Genomic DNA, 17913 nt, shown 5'->3' with positions numbered 1-17913 from the left:
AGCATTTGAGAATGAACTCGTGGTGTAAGCGACGTGCGGCCATGCTCGAGTTCTCATTCAGCATGCATGCTGTTCGTGTTCCGTATCTCTGCGGCGTATTACGCCCAATGGCAACAAAGTCGATACTGCGGAAATAAAAAAGGCCGTGTAATTTCTATGCAGTTATAAGCACCCAAACAAATTATGCGAGTCTTGGAACGAAAAAAAAAAAAATAAGTAAAACAGTCCCTGCATCAAACCTACCATTTCACTATATTTTTCCATCCAATTAGACCGCCGTCCTTACAGACCCTCTGCTGGCGCTCATTACTGGTACTTAATCTCTCCCCTCTTGGACACTAACTTCACTTTTACTAAACACTGCAGAGAGGCGTCGCAGCATGTACCACACTGGAAGTCGCATTCCGAAGTAATGCACGGATATCTCACATCGGCAACTTTAATTAATTAGATGAAAACACGCAGGAGAGCGGATTTACGGTATATTTAAGAATGAATCACGCCGGGGGCCCTCCCCATCCCATTTTTTGTTTCATTTCAGAAGAGCCCGGCAACTAAATCTCAGCTGATTATGGGATCAGACTTTGGAACGGCACCAAAGGAGTATTCTTCTCAATATCCTTCTTTCGCTATATATTCAACACAGTTCATTACGGTCTTTTTTAATTTTAGGTGTGTGCAGCACAACAGAATCAACAAGCGACCCACAGGGTGTATATGTGGCGCACGACCACCAATGCATCCAACCTCTTCATTGTTCGGCTGAACTTGCAGACCATTCACGAAGAGTTGAGCATAGTTCCGTTGAAATACCATACTACTACTACTACTACTACTGCTACTACTACTACTACTACTACTACTACTACTACTACTACTACAACAACAACAACAACAACTACTACTACTACTACTACTACTACTACTACTACTACTACTAATAATAATAATAATAATAATAATAATAATAATAATAATAATGCTAATAATTACAATAATGAAGGAAAGGTGCAGGTAAAAGCTGCTCTTCGCAGAGGCAGCTTGACAAAGGCCCACCGCTGCTTTTGTACAAAACAGTGGCAATTTCAAGAGCATGCAACATCAGCTAACAGAGGACAACTTAGCCTCAAACAAAAACACGAATAGCAATATGCAATACTCAAATATGATTTGAAAACTTAACATAGGTATTTCTCTCAATTTAGTCTGCGTGCAGTGCAAGAAGTCAATGCCAGCTCTCACATATTTGCGAAGTAGTGTTGGAACCGTGTAATGCAGTTTACCTTTAGAGTAATTTGTATTGGGGTTTTATTTTCTACATTTCGTTACTTCGCGTATTAAGCAGTATAATATTTGGCTGTAGTTGGGAAAGATTGTGTAAAAACTGTCGATTTTATTTCGCTTCGCGCCTGATAAGCTAATACAAGAGTGCAAAGATGATGGACGGGTAACATTCCAGAATGCCACATTGTTTCCTTCCAGAACACGCTCAAGACCGGAAATTAATTAGAGAGGGAGATAATCTTGCAAATCCCCCCCCCCCCCCCCAACGCATTAACCAATTGCGTCGCACGGTAGCATCCCAGCAATTTGAAATAGCGTTATTCGGGGCAATTAAGCAGCAGTAGCCGTGTCATGCTGCGGTGTAGCGAGGGGAGTGCCGACAAGTCTGAAGGTGCACTGACACGGGCGTGCCAGAGAAGGGAGCGCTTGGCTCTGCAAGTCGGGAGGGTGGGGGGTGCAGCAACATGCAGCAGAGAAGCAGCGGCAGGCGCAAGAGCGCAGCTTGGAAAAGCGGCAGCGCGCAGAGCCGCTTCTACGCGCGCCAAGTGGGCGGGGGCCCCGTGACGCGAGTCCCTCCTTCGCGGCTCTCGCGGCCCCACCGGCAGGCGGTGCCTGGGCCGAGCGCAGCGGCGGGATTTTATTCGCGACCAGGGCGCTGCCGTGGCCGCTTCTCCCGACTCGCGCGGCCGCCTCGCTGGATCCGCCGCTGTTGCCGGCTGCTGCTGCTGCTGCTGCTGTTGCTCCCTCCGTCAGCGCTCGCTCTCCGCCCGTGTTACCGCTGCTGGTGTAGGACTCGCCTCTCATCTTGCTTTTCCATCCCCTCCGCCGCTGACACCCATCATCGGCATCGATCGTCCCAGCGTTCTTCTCTCCGCCCTGGACTTTCGCCACCGGACAGCTCTCCGCGTCGCCGTGTGCCGCGCGGTGCGCGTCCGGAGACAGCAGCGACGAGCGCATCGCCGGCCCCGACACTCGCTGTGCCGCGACGCAAGGGGGGAAGCGCTGGATACTTCGCGCCAAGGTGGGCACTGCATTGGATATTTGATTGTGATGCTCGGATGTTGTCGCTGTGACAGCGCTTCTCGGTTCCGCGCCCGCTCGAGGGACAAACGAGGCAGGGCACGGACGTTCAAGGATCCATGATCTCTCGTTCGCTGTGTCGTGTCGGTTGTCTCTTTTGTTCCTCGCTTTTCGGCTTCTCTTTCATCCCTGCCAACGGTGCACGAAGTGCACACGAAGGTGAGATGTGCACAAGCGCTCACTAACAGCTGTTACAGAGCGCTTGTCTTTCTCATCTTTGCAATGCTTCACGATCGATCGATTAGCTATGTAAGTCAAGGTAAGCTTTCCCTTCGACCTTTTTGTTCTTTACTTTCGTTATTATATAAAATTATCTCTATGTAGCCTGCCACGTCCCATCCGTGCGGAAAGAGTGTGCAAAACGGCCTTCTTCACTCGTTCATCCGTGTTCGCTTTCAAAGTTTGCATTATTGAGAGAGGAGGTAGAGAGTGTTTGTTATTAATTCGTACTCAGTCTTCATGAACATTCAGGTGGTGTTTGTGAAAGTAAGATGTATGCGAATTGCCACCGGTGGCAGATGTCGAGAATTCGGTTGTATGGGGGAAAAAAAAAAACTTTGATTGGTGGTACCCGAAAGAACTTCGCGAGTTCCGTAGCTTTATAGCCATCCCGACAAAACACTACCGCATTCCCTGTAAAGCAGTGCGTTTTATAATGCTTCCCCAAAGTGGTCCGTTTTGTTATGACTGTATACTCACACAAGACACCACCGTGCGCAGTCGTTTATTGTGGAGAGTGCGCATAGAGACGGCAGCGCCGACAGCAGCTAACCGAAGGCTATATAGGTATACATATGTGTGTGTTCTTTATATATATTTGTCAACGAATTGGTTTTGCAGTCGGGTACATCAACCAAACTATAGGCAGAGTAATGCTTGCTCTCGTTGCTGTCATCTCGACGAATTGACACTGCTCTACTATAGCCATATATCAATAAACACTATACACGGCGCACGTAAGATATGCATGTACGATGCGAGCGCCATGCGGGAACTGCGCGCACTAGATTTTGAACTTTTTGATAAATTTATCATACTGTCTGAGGCCGCATACTGTGATGCATTTGTGACGACGAGCAGTTGCGGAGCCTTTTTGCCACAATACCATCGCCCAGCCGCCATCCAAAGGCGTTCCAATCCATCAACCTGAGTACCCGTCAAATGAGCCATCTTAGTCACAATGCATCGGCTCATTTGCGAGCTAAGCGCGCGCGCCTTCCGTGCAGAAATGATTATTAGTTGAAAGGTGTTCGGAGAAGTTCAAGTCTCGCGTTTACCGAATTCGCACACGTCATGTCAGACAGAGACTTCTTTCGTTGCCCATTCATCACCTATGGGAGTTTTGCCGGTGATTAGCGGAGTTGAATGCTGCATGGGCCGCTCGCGAAGCTCTTTGCCGTATATCTTGGGTCGGCACCTGTTGCCATCTTCGTGGCTGTTAGAGCTGACTACACAGTGCCCGTCTATACACGAGGCTCGCTTTCTCGCGAAACCAGTTTCTATGACTCGGCGCCTATCGGTATGCATGCGACCATCTGTATCGTGTTTGCATGTAATCTGTCTATTAATGTCAAGCATCCCGCATTCTGCGATGCGAAAACGGCATGTAGCGTTAATTAGAGCTTTATAAAATATCATGTATTTGCCCGATGCTATAGCCATTGCTGCGTGCGGTGGTATATATACACATTTATTCACACATCGTAAAGCTCGTGATAATCAGAGAGAATTCTTCATATCGCACGACCAGTCGTCAGAACTAAGAAGCGAATTTACCGCTCGTAGTATGTTCGCTGGATGATCGGGGATGTCCTTCGTTACTAGTATGTACACTTTTTCTATCGAGCAGGTATTGTTCTTACAAACTTAACTAGCACTACAACGTTTAGCAGATGGCCCGTGCACTGCTCTGCAGGTCCCTCAAGTTTCACTTGGTTTGTCTCCTGGGATTAAGCCTTTCTTCTGAATTAGGAGCATATATACATGGTAACTCACAAGGACGCAAGCGAGGGGATACAGTACACGCGTGTTGATCGTACAGTACGGTCCACTGTTAAAAGGAACACTCGAATGAGCCTCTTTCATTTTGCTGGTACCCTATTCCAAGTGGATGTGGAAACGTTGTTCGTGCACGGTACCGGTCAGTCAAAGGGAGTCGGAACTGTCAACCACCAGTAGTCTTATACAAATCTAAGTCACTGTGCTGTTGCAACAGAGCATATCCTGACGTGCCCTGATCGCAAATGTTCCCTTTAAGAGTGGACCCGTCTGTACATATATCATGCCCACCCGCTACATATGACTGCTCCGAAAGACGCGACCTGCATGTGTTATTCATTGATGTCGATGCGGGAAGAAAAAGTGAAAGATTAAGCGTGGAAGCATGAGAAGGTGGAGAATATGCCTGATACTTGCGTTTCATTAATCACAGTGAAAGCCCGCAGTGGCAGCTTAGGTGTTATGAGGTCGCGTGTTCGATACCGGCGGCGCCTCACTTCGATGGAGGCGATGTGCCAAATATTGTAGTGGGGCGCAGGTTTATGTGCATGTTAAACTTAATCGGTAATAAGTTATCCCGAATCCCACATTGTCTCATAATAAGACATTCGTTGGCGCTTAAAACGCCAGCATTTTCTTGGGTTAACTCGACAATGCGATAAAGACTGATGGGCTACGTCCATTATAGTCACGCAAAATTGCGATGTGGAGCTTCAACATCCCGTTTTTCGCATGATCCATATAACGTTTTAATTCGCATTTTCGTTGATAGTCGGAAATTGCGTGAATTTGAACTATTACAGCTGTACAACTTGCTGCACTTAATCAGGAGGACAAAATAAAATCAAGACAGCAATTAAATACAAACACGTCATTAACCTCCAGTCGCGCTTTCACTTCGTCAGCGTCCGATGTGTAAACAGCTGCGTATATTTGATATAATGTGAAGCGAACAGCGTTTGCCCTTCGTCATCTTCTTTCAGCGCATAACAACGTTTAAGTTCTGCAGGTATTAGCAAGGTAAAGCCATACAAACATTAGGGCAGATACTGCACCTGGTACCGCCAAATCCGTACGTTAACCGCACACATGCGAGAGGGTATGGGTGTCGGGCAAAGATGGTAGCAATACAGTGGTGGGGGATAAACTGAAATAAATTAATATTGGAGGTTGACGCCCGTCAACTGTGCGGCATGTAATAAGGGATGCGGTGGTGGAGGGCTCCGTATTTACTTAGCCCACATGGACTTCCTTAAAGTGCACGGTATACATGAGTATTCCGTTCCAATCGGAATGCGGCAGCCGGTCTAAATCGAACCATTGAGCTCGAGATAAGCAGCGCGACTTTGCATGACCACTGCATGGACGAGCCCGTCAGGTAAAAATATAGCAAGAGAGAGCTATAGAACGCGTATAGAGATAGATAGATAGTCCAGAGATAGTTCGATTTGATTACTCAGCACGGGGAAAGAGGGGATAAAAATAGAAGGAGAATGAAAGGGGACATAGTGAGAGAGCAATAGACGAATCCAAGCGAAGTATCAGTGCTATGAGGAGGTGTTCTTACAAGTCTCTCACGAATGCATGTAACCCCTAGTAGCTCGAATAATGCTTTCCACGTGGACTTTCTTTGAGACCACTGTCCTAGAACATTTTGTACTATGGTGGCCGATTGCCTAATTGGTGCAGAACTGAACCCACCACTTGCTTCACGGCAATCGTGTGGGCAAATAAAGTGTCAATGGCCACGAAAAACATCAGCGATATGCAGATTGTACCTACATAGCCCATGCAGCTGGATTCGTTGTTAACGTGCGCCAAGTATTAAAAAGAAGCATGCGCTAAGCCTGCCAAATTGGCCCAGTATTGTTCTGAGCCATATGCTGCACGTCATGTTTTTTTTTGTTCAAACCTCCAAGCTGGGCAATCAACAAAAATTGCTTAAATAACTTTTTAATTAGTATCTCTAGCGCAAGTTCTTCCATAGCCTTGTAACGCTTGTTCAGCAACGTCGGGCTATTTCACCTATGCAAAAATAACTGCCCTGATTAATTTATAAGAGCGGAGCTCTTTAAGGTTTTCACGGGACAGGCGTTGTGGCAGGTTTTCAGGACAGTTTTTCGTTGCGCCGGGTAGTGCGAACAGAAACTATCCCCCATCGTGAATCAGCACGCGCTCTCTTCGTCCTCTACTTCCGCTCAGTCCTCTTCTTTTCATATTCTGCTTCGCTTCGAAAACACGTGCGCAGATTTCTGCGGCGCGGGATGGAATAACTCTGATGGGTGAGGGAACGAGTACAGAGAGAGAGAGAGAGAGGGGGGGAAAAAGAGAGAGAGAGACAGAGACAGACAGACAGCAGAAAGAAAGATATAAAGAAAGAAAAATCTTGGCGAAAAAAATTCCCTCATGAGGCGGCGGGATTCGAACCAGCGTAGCCACGATCCGAAAGTGAGCGTCTTAACCACTCGGCTATCCAGGCACGCCGTCAGAAACTTGTAGCCTTGTATAGCATAGTATAGCAATGTGGCGCGAATGGGAAGTGAGGGTGAGGCGGAGGGAAAGGAGGAGGGGAAAGAGTAAAGCATAGCATATAAAGAATGAGAAAGAGAAGAAAGACAGAAAGGGAAACAAATAAAGACAGAGAGAAAGAGATAGAAAGAAAGAGCAAATGAGAAATAGAGCGAGAGAGAAAGAAAGAAGGGGCAAGAAAGAGAAAGATAGAAAGAGCGAGAAAGGCAAATGAATACATAGAGAGAGAAAGAAAGAAATAGAAATAAACAGAGACAAAAATATAGAGAAAAAACAGAGATGAGAGAAAAAGAAAGAAACTGAGCGAGAAAAATAAAGCGAAACGAAAAAGGCAGCCCAACTCCGCGCTTCCTTCAGGCTTGGCACCCCAAGTGCGAAGCTTCCTTAATTTTTTTTTCCGGCTTTTCTTTAAAGCGCGAGAAATTAAAAAAAAAAATGCTTGGCGTAGTTAGCTGAAACACCCTTTATAGTTGCGCATTCTCGAAAGCCCCAGACACACTTAAGCGTTAGAAGATAGAAAAGACGAGAAGTAACAGACAGCGCATCCTGCTGACTCTTTCCAGACGCCGTTGCATGCGATATCGTGAGCTGTCAATACGGAGATTTATTAAAAGGAGTGGAAGAGCCCGCAACATGCACGCGCTGAGGGCATCGGCTTGCAGCATACACCGGATGTCAGTCACGCGTGGTCATAAAGTTTTAGTACAGCGGTTCTCCTCCGTGTTCCAACGGGAAATTTTTAGTGGCCAAAGTGTGCGGAAGTCGTAGCCATTACGAAGTTGTCAGTGTTGTGCGTTTCTAAAAAAGAAAAAATAACGAGAATTCCCTCTGCTGTGTTACATTTGATATTTTCTTTATTGCACACATGCTGCTTACGTTTCTCAGTGCCATCTCATACCCATGAAATGTTTGAACCAAGACATAGCGCTACATTGGGAGCTGTCGTGGCGATTCCAGATGAGACAAACACGTCTCGTTGCGCTTGGGAACGGTCGGATTTGCTGAACGATACCCGCCTCGATAAAACATGAAGAGTTCTCTTGGAATTTTCGAGTCATTCTGTGTGCTCGTAGACTGTGAGTCAGCGGAAATGGATCGAAGTGAACGGTCTGATGCAGCGTATGCGCGCGTTACTGCCGCGCCGTTTAACGCACCTGACGCTTGAATATTAAAAGTGATATCCGAATACTTCGATACACATAATCATTAAAAAAGGTCGAGTTCTGTATAATCGCTTCATTTGGGGCCGCGACAAGACGCCGAAAAGCTTTTATTGATGTTTTTCTTATTACATCTTTTTTTCTTGGAACCTTCTCGTCAGCGTTCGCCGCCAGTCGTCTCTTGGCCGGCGTATACAGAGGCTTTTCAGTGGCGTTACGTGGAATTGGTCTGCCGGGTTCTGTGTGCATTCTGACTTAAGGAGGACAATTGCATATTTAGCGCAGTGGCACCAAGCGCGAAGATCTCATCGTTATCGTTTAGGTCATCCACGCCCTTAGTTACCGCACTGTAAACACTCCTTGCGTGTGAAGGATATAATATATATATATATATATATATAGCACGTGCTCCATCTAATACGTGCCTATGAGTTCGTTAAGAATCCAAGCAAAGTGCGTATAATATCCAGCGCTAGTCAACAAGTTCTGAAGCTGCTCTTACCGGTTGGCATCTGGCCGGTCAAGCTCATGTCCCTGTGTCTAGGCATATACGTGGCACTACAAACACGTTAGGCAGCCTTACGTGTCGCGCGGAGCGTGAGAGAAAAGACAAAAATGGCTCAAAGCTTGCACTACTAAGCCGCGCAATGCTCCAAACAGAAAAGCTGATTGGTCTCATGCTTATTTATTGCTGTACCCAGGCAGAACTTTTGCTTGAACTTTCGCTTTAACTTGACTTGAACTTGGCTGTAGTGATGTTGAACTTTTGCTCGAACTTGGCTTGAACTTGGCTGTAACGATGTTGAACTTTTGCTGGGCACCGCAGTCTCTTCCGTTCCGTTTCTTGGGCATGATATTCCGGATCCAATCCACGCTTGCATTGCCGTTTTCGCACAGTGACAAGCCTTGCTTCTCGGATCGTGGCTTCTTTCTCGGGAGTGCGATTTATCTTCGGATGACCCATGGCTGCGTACGGTTATAGGCGCGAGCTTTACTCTAGCTTTTATAACCACAAAGTATCACGTGACAGTGATGTGGCTATGGTAACGCGCAAGCCATTTCTTGAGCTAACTGTTGCCTCCTTCCTTTTTAGTGGGAGTTGTGTATAGTGGGATCTACCCAATTTCCGTAGCACATACGCGTTTATGATGATGATATTTTCCCGATAGGCCGCACAAATTTCTGTGGCACATGCCCGTTTGTTGGGTTAACTCTTGCCTTTTTTTATTTTTAGTGGACCAGCGGTGAGTAGTGGGATTTACTCAATTTTTGGGGCGCATACCGGTTTATGATGAGGGTAGTTTTTTGATACGCGGTGAAGGAGGAACGAACAGCTTCGCTGTTAAGAGGTCTTAAGGAGTCGTCTCCTGAGCGCGTGTATTTCGGTAGCCAAAGCAATGTCTTCGCTGACAGAGACAACAGCCGACGACGTTTGTCACACGGTGTGACATCTCCCCTTCTTTCGTACGTTGTATAACTAGAGTGACTGACCCCTGCGCAGTTATCATTGATAAGATTCGCCGTGAAGTCGCGGGAAGATAAGAAATTCATAGTTCCACGAAGAGAATGGCGGGCATCATCAGAGTCCTTACCGGACCGATGATCGGCAGGTCTCTCTCGTTTCTGCGTCGCTGTGATGACTGCGGCAGCGATATACTCTTAAAGTTAGCGTAACCAACTATGCTGCTTACGCCGGCCTCCAATGTATTTTGCATGGCTATGGGTCACTGCAACTGATATATACTTATACAGGGTGACCCCGCTGACTAGCCAGAGTTTAAAAATATGCCGACGCATTCTATGACGACGCGACCGAATGTATGTTGCTTACTATTGCATGGAGTAAGTCATACTACTCTGTGTGTTTTGCTTAATTACCTAATTAGGCATGTAATGAACTTTTGAAGCAACGAAGCTGGGCGAAAAATTCCAGAGGAAGTTGTAGATCGGTTTGCAAAACGTCTGATTAGACAGTTTCTAACTTAATATTTATTAAGTATTAGTGTTTTTATGCTTGCTACAAATACCCGCGAAATACAAAATATACCACGTGACACGCCCGCTCGCGCGCCATGATTGCTGTTCTCCTTAACGTTCCGCGTGCAAACGACTGTAGGATTCGGCTGGGTGTGCTGCTGCGACAGGGCAGCGACGAAGCTGGTGGCTGTGCGATGACGCACGTTTCGCGTCGTCATAGAGTGCATCTACATATTTTTAAACTCGGGTTAGAGTTAGCGCGGGTACCCTGTATATTGATGCAGTTTGCTGCAGTGGGACTTATTACGTCCTCATAATAATATCTTCAGAAAATTTTCTTTCCTTGTTTCTATTTTTGAAGAAGGGTATACTTCACTGTTTTCAGGTAACAGTGCGCAATACATTCATCAGCACTCCAGAGAATACATTTTGGTTTTTTGGTTTTCTTCGTACGAAGCTTTGGTATACTTAAGGCTACCAGCGCTTCAATGTGTGGGCCTTTTTTTACTCCCTAATTGGTGGCGGTTATGTGTGAACACTTTTATATTTTGCAGAATTTAAGATCAGCTGTCAAGCGTTGTAAAATTTGCACTTGGTAGTTTAGTTCGCTTTGATAACGCCATCTGAGCAATGAAAAAGAAAACAAAACTATCCGAAAGCTGCGCTGTAGCATGTGTAGTTGGTTTCCAGTAGAACACATTTAACTAAATGAAGCGAACGGGTGCGCAGCAGCAAAGCTGTCCAGGAAACTCGGCATAAACGTGACACATGCCACACCTGTAAGCAGTTGGAGTAAACTGGTGAAGCTGTAGTATTTATACTATGCATTATCACTCATCTCAGCCTGAAGAGTTGAGTAGAAAACTCGTGAGTACCAGCTTAAAATGAATGATCGCTTGGAAGAAAAAAAGAAAAGTCAACGGAACCTCTGTAAACGGGAATTATGTCCCCGACATTGGTAACGTTATGCCCGTTCGGTTTTCTTCTGCGATTGATGCGGTTGTTTTGTTAACGTGTAGTGAAAAGAACGATGGTCTGCGTATGCGTATGGCGTTAATAACAACTTTCTATCTATCCAGAGTGTTTTAAGAATTGCGTCCGAAAATTCTCAAAAATAAGGGAAATGTCATATCTGCTGACCGCCTTTATCATTACCTTTCATGTAGCTGCAGACATCTTAAGATGACTAGAGACATCAGTCATGGCAGTAAATAAATAAATGAAATGTATTAGCCATTTTAATTAGCGAAGACAGGCGGTAAGGTCAAATGGGAGAATTGAAGTCCTTCCTGCCAAGAGGCCATTGTCGCTCCGGGATTTCGAAAAAAGCGGCCTCTGGTAGTTACTACGGAGCACTGAAATTTGACCAAGTTCACCGGCGAAACTGAAACCGAAGCGCAGATGAACGCAACTAGCAGACGACCAGACTGACGTCACTGTTCACGACAACGGTTGCAGTGGCGTTAGTTCTTCTGCGTTCGTTAACACGCATGCGCCATCCGTGCTGCAATTGCGAGCACAGCCCGGACACCCACGAAACGAAGTCGATCGATGGTTGATATAATAACGTTCGCTCATTCTGGCCGTCTCGGAAGAGTACGGCAGTTAAGTTATTCCTCGTTTCAGTTTATGTTTCGCGGGAGAAATCGGTCAGATGTCATCACTCTGCTACAATTAGTAGCGTCCGCTTTTTGGAAATCTCAGAGCGGCCATGGGCTTCTCGCCGGGAGCGCCACAATTATCCCATTATACTCGATGCTTGTCTCCACCTATGGAGTAGTTCATTTAATTTCTTTTATTAATGCCGTAACCGACCAACTCAGTCATGTTAAGGCGTATGCCACCAAAGAAAAAAAAAGTAATTATGAAGGCAGGGAGCAAATGTCGCCCTTCCTTAGGATTATTTAGGATTTTCGGACGCATTTTCTGAAACACCCTGTATATATTTATATACACTCGGGTATACGTACTGTGTTTGCCATTCTAGCCCCCTTCCCACCCCAATTTACGCACCGCTTTCTTTCTTCGTTCTTGTACTCATCTTGTACTTCGTGTTTTCTCTTGTACGCGTTTGGTGCAAGTATCCTGATTACTGGTGTGGGTGGTGCTAAAGGACACGTAATTATGCGTCCTTATCGCGCCACATTTGAGGGCCACTCTCGCACACAGCGGGCTTAACCTACCCATTCTACACCTGTTTCGGGAAAAGCGTCAATACCGGGCCGTGGGTCGGTCCGGTATTGCACTTTAGGAAGCCTGTTTTAGTTCCACCGAGGTTCGACCCGGTATTGCACCTCGTAGCTTCGTGCGACAAAACGGGTGGGTGAGAATTTTTTCCTTTCATGAACTTTCACGTTGCGGGCTCTTCGCAGAACCGATTTGCCATATTCGGTGCCATGCTACAAGTTGTTTGATTGATTTGCACTCGCGCTGCGACTGTGGCCTCGTTTTAAGCTCAGGTGCGTTGTGGCTTTCTTTCTGTCTTTCTTTTAAATGCGAAGCATTTCTTAGCGAACCTCAGGCACTTTGGGCGTTTCTATCTACGTATCTATCTATCTATCTATCTAGCCGCCTACGTCTTGGCGCTCTCCCGGTCGTGTCCATAGGTTGTAATATACCAAAGTTTGCATAGCATAGGATGAGGTTATGACGAACACGATTCACTGGTGACGACATGAATAACCCAAAATAGCTGACGCGTACGTCATGAAACCCTTTCCCTCAGTCACGTGTGGCACATACCCGCATACCAGAGTTCATGTTATGCGGGTATGTGCCACAGGTGATAGCAGAGTCTCAATCACCCAGTAACCGCGAACAGACACATTGACACGGAAGGAAAGTGATAATAATAGTAATTGCTGGGCCTCTATAGCATTTCGCCTAATGCGACCGCTGCGACTGGGATCGAACCCGCGACCTTCGGGTCAGCAGCCGAGCACCGTAACCACTGCACCACAGCGGCCGACGCAAGGAAAGTTAGCGAGCTGAGGAAATAGCACCCCTGGAAGACGCTGGGCTACAATCCACACGTCCACGTGATCCGCAACGTCGACCACTTGAATTAAGCAAAAACCAGGGTCAATGCTTCCTACAATAACTCTGCCGAGAGGACCATGTCCTTCATGATTACCGGTGACTTCAGCATTGATTTATCAAAACCCAACCACGCCTGGTTCTTAGACGGCATGAAAGAGGGCTTCTATGTGGCCAGAGCATCACAAGACTTCGGTGCACGTCCAGGACAGGAGGCATCATAGATCATTTTTTCGTAAAAGCCATCCGCGGTTTTCACCAGCTCTACTATACCACGCACCTCATTACACTTAGAGCGTTCGTAGCTGCGATAACGAACGGATCCAATAACAAGTCCTGCCCAGCTGCTGGTTCTCACTGATCACGGTGATGATGACCTTATTCAAGAACTGCCAAGAGGCCCTTCCACACATGCACACGGGTTTGTGAAACGTGCGTGTGTTCTCCGTCATAACGGATAAGTATTAACATAACAACTGTAACGCAACTCTAACAAACTGCAAGTGTGACTGTAACGTACGTGCAGTGCGCATGCGCGTGCCACTCGGCTGTGTATATATCTAAGGAAAATTTTCTGAATAAAGCTTAGTTGCGAGTAGCGCCTGTCCTGTGCATCTGTGTTCCTTCCTTGTCCCTCTCGAATTCGCGCTATTCAGTGTTGAAGAATACAAGCACTACATATCAGCTTACTGCGTCTGGTGTTGGTAATACCTATGTTGCTGTTGGCATCGTTAAGCAACTGCAAACTGATTATATAACACATGTGCGACTCTTCAAAATATATGTGTGCGTATACCATTTGCACACTTCTCTAGCGTCCTTCCGTAGCGTTTCGCGCAATGTGAAAAATTTCGACGCAGTCACCTTCCTGCACACGCTTCGCATAACATCGATTGCCACGGTACGTGGGATCTGCCGATTTTTCTTTCCTTTCTTCTTTCTTTCTTCATCTTGTTGTCGTTGTTGTTGTTGTTGTTGTTCTTCTTCTTCTTCTTCTCCTCCTCCTTCTTCTTCTTCTTCTTCTTCTTCTTCTTCTTCTTCTTCTTCTTCTTATTATTATTATTATTATTATTATTATTATTATTATTATTATTATTATTTTGTTGTTGTTGTTTTTCAATACTGCTCATTCAGAGGGAGTTCATGATTAAGTTACGATAAGTAGATAAAAACTAGGGGAATGAAGGGTGGCGGGTCGTTGAATGGGGAGGATGAGTTATTTTCCTTTCTGCACTCTCAAATCAGCGACACAAGGCGCCACAGCTTGCTTCGTATAGGGGTGCAGAATAAGATGGCGCCTGATGATCCTTTCCGCAGTCATCCTCGGGCTTTGCGGAGAAATTTTTGCGGGGGTAAGACAAGGTAATAGTCGATCTACAAGACTGGGCAGACAGCGGGCCCCACTGCATACGCATGATGGACTTGTGTATATAGGGGACTGACGAAGCGTGAACTTCTAATGGTGAATATTGCCTTAGAGAAATAAAGAAGCCGCATTCTATCCCGCACCTATTACACGAACTGTCTACACCAGGGGTCGTGCCGTCGTGCCGGGAGCCGCATAATGCGGGCCGCAGGTTCCCAACCCCCGGTCTATACTGTCGAAATTCGAGTCGAATGCAGTGCTTGCAGATTTCGCGCAACCCAAATATAACGCTTCGCGATCCAGAAACCCGCGGCCACGTAAGCAGTATACGTGGGTGATCTCTGAAAAGTCATTTCATCCGTATGAAGATATAACTACCACCCGGAACACTTCATGTTATGAAAGTCTAAGGACCAAGTGTTTGCTTGCCAGATTTTGACGATATTGTTCGTTTCAAGAGGGAGAGAGAGAATAAAGACAAGAAGTGAGTTCGTTTCAGCATTAACAACATTTCTAGCGCAAGCACCAGCTTCCTCACGTGTGATAGCGAAACACCCCGGCCGTATATACGTCAATGCGGCTGTTGACATGACATCTCCGGTATTCAGCATATGTTTCAATTCCGGTACCCCGGCACCCGCTGCTCTTCTGCAACATGCTCGCGCGGCACCATGGCGTCGGCGGTAATACGTGCGAATAGCCTGGCCATGATGCACACGTGCGCTTACAGTGTCGCAATATATAGAAAAGAATTTTCATCGCTTTTATGCGGCAGCCATGTTTGGCCGGGAGCTGCTAGCCAGGTTGAATGAACGACTATATACGGCATGTGTTGCGGCCTGTCCTTAACGGATGGGCGCAACATGTGCTCTTTAACTGCGCCCTGGGCTTCGCAGCTCAATCTCTGGCCTTAGGAGAAGTATTTCTCTACTAAAGCGAGCATGGTTATGCATCTTTCCAAAAGCCCATCAACAACAAAAGAAGACCAACCTCGGTAGGTAAGTTGTGATGCTGCGGCTTTCCTGAGCTCGAGGTATCGGGTTAGATAGCAGCTGCAGCCGAGTATTTTATATGGGACGAAATGCAAGAAAAAAGTTAAAAAAGAAAAGCTCGTGTACAAAGACTCAGGTGCACGTTACAGAAATTTGGGCAGGCAAAATCGACCCGAATTGCCCGCTGTAGTTCGTGTTTCGTCATCAGGTCGTCTTATGGCAAGTAATACATCACAGCATTTTTTTTTTCCTTTCAAGGGAATAGTAGAAAGCTTCCTTTGCAGGAATTCAGAAACATTAGCGGCAAATAAGTTGTACTGTTCTTGAGAACCTGGTCGCACGACATAGTGTAACCAAATAAATTTTAATCTTAGGAACACGCACCCGGAACATGACAAAGCAAGATGAAAAGCACGAGCGCCATTGTTGCAATAGAGGCTAGAGGGCTATAGCAACAATGAGAGCGTACGATACACGGATGCTGCTAATTACCGAGGGGTAGCAAAACACCTTGGAGGACGAAACAATTCTACCGCTGCGATATATGCAAATGATGTAACCACCGCAGAGGAACTGGGCAATGCGCTACCAATCAGCCCAATATATATATCTATATATATATATATATATATATATATTATATATATATATATATATATATATATATATATATATATATATATATGTATATCTGCTTAGGTATACCATTTATGCTCTGTATTGAAACAGTTATGAAGTAAATAAGCACCATATGGGGAATGGGCTAAACGCAGGTGTTCAAGAACCGTTTCAGAAACTGCGCAAGTGTTGACTGCTTTTATTTGTATTTACATACAAAAAATGCACGTATATATTCCAACACACAGCTGCTGCGAATCCGGTTTGGGTGTCAAGCAACGGAAAAATTGGCATACGAACGAAAAAAAAAAGAAAAACGTGCTTACATAATGTTTCGGCCGTCGCACGGCCTGCGTCAATCAAATATAAGAACATTTATTTTGAAGTATCGGCCGGGGGCCGGCCTTTACATTTATCTTGCATAAAGGGTGGTCTCCGGCCGAAACGTCAGAATAAATTTTATGGTTTTCACGGTGGCTTTTAATCACATCATTAGTCGAATAGCCAGGAGCCTTCTTCTGAAACCATATATATATATATATATATATATATATATATATATATATATATATATATATATATATATATATATATATATATATATATATGCGTGTGTGTGTGTGTTCTCTCAGTGTTCTGTAACAGCAACATGCTACGAAATCATGCCGCTTTGTTGCCTCATTTATGAGCCAGTCAGGATGTTTCCTTTTGTGTTTTGCTTGACCGCATAATTAATCGCGATTGATGAACCAACTTTACAGGTGTTATTATAACACCAGGAAACCCCATAAACCGAACTTGTAGAGCTTCGCAGGAAACAACTTCTTCATCAACGTCTAACTTTCGTACTGTTTTACTGAATTATTCTTTCTTCGTACTAAAGGAAGCTCGCGAAACACGAACAAAGTGAAAAAAAAAAAAACGTGACTTGACCGTTTGCCCTCCACCTTTGCAGCGTTCTCAGGACGTGGGCCTTATAAACGTATACAGTGCATTCAGTCTTCAGTAAGAAGCAAGTGACAGTGCAGCAACGCAGGCGTTGGCTGCGCGGTTTGCGCCAGTGATTTGTCTCGTGGCTGTTCATGGCAGCTAGAAGCAGACCAGCAAGCAGTTCTAAGGAGCTCCCTCGCTTCCGCCCTGTCGTCTCTTGAAGAAACTTTTTCGTGGTCCACGAGAGGTGAGAGCAGACGCGACGACGCAACGCTCCTCACGGCGCACGGAGGAAACACACACACACACCACACACACACACACACACACACACACACACACACACACACACACACACACACACACACACACACACACACACACAACACACACCACACAACACACACACACACAACACACACACCCACACACACACACACACACACACACACACACACACACACACACACACACACACACCACACACACACACACACACACACACAACACACACACACACACACACACACACACACACACACACACACACACACACACACACACACACACACACACACACACACACACACACACACACACACACACACACACACACACACACACACACACACACACACACACACACACACACACACCACACACACACACACACACACACACACACACACACACCCACACACACACACACACACACACACACACACACACACACACACACACACACACACACACACACACACACACACACACACACACACACACACATTAAGCACCGGCACTGCTCAGAAAGTAGCCTGTCGTTCATGCACTCAATTTGTGATTGACAGGAAGCGAAATGGAAGAGACGAACTCAAGATCGCGAAATCTCAACGGAGCGTTTTTTTTTCTTTTTTTTTTGTTCTATATCTGGTCGATAGATTTT

General features: G+C 45.8%; 1 protein-coding gene across 1 annotated transcript in view; it reads left to right on the top strand.

The window, feature by feature from the left end:
• The first annotated feature begins 1916 nt into the window (after nucleotides 1-1916).
• Nucleotides 1917-17913, top strand: part of LOC119398525 (LIM/homeobox protein Lhx9) — a 60533-nt gene continuing 44536 nt past the window's right edge. The window contains exon 1 of the mRNA XM_037665369.2: nucleotides 1917-2305. The gene's annotated coding sequence lies outside the window, so the exon portion shown is untranslated. The remainder of the gene's footprint in view (nucleotides 2306-17913) is intronic.

This window comes from Rhipicephalus sanguineus, chromosome 1, assembly GCF_013339695.2.
Source record: "Rhipicephalus sanguineus isolate Rsan-2018 chromosome 1, BIME_Rsan_1.4, whole genome shotgun sequence".
In the NCBI taxonomy this organism is placed as follows: domain Eukaryota; kingdom Metazoa; phylum Arthropoda; class Arachnida; order Ixodida; family Ixodidae; genus Rhipicephalus; species Rhipicephalus sanguineus.
Note: the sequence above shows the minus strand (reverse complement) of the source record. Positions and strands in the feature narration are given on the sequence as shown.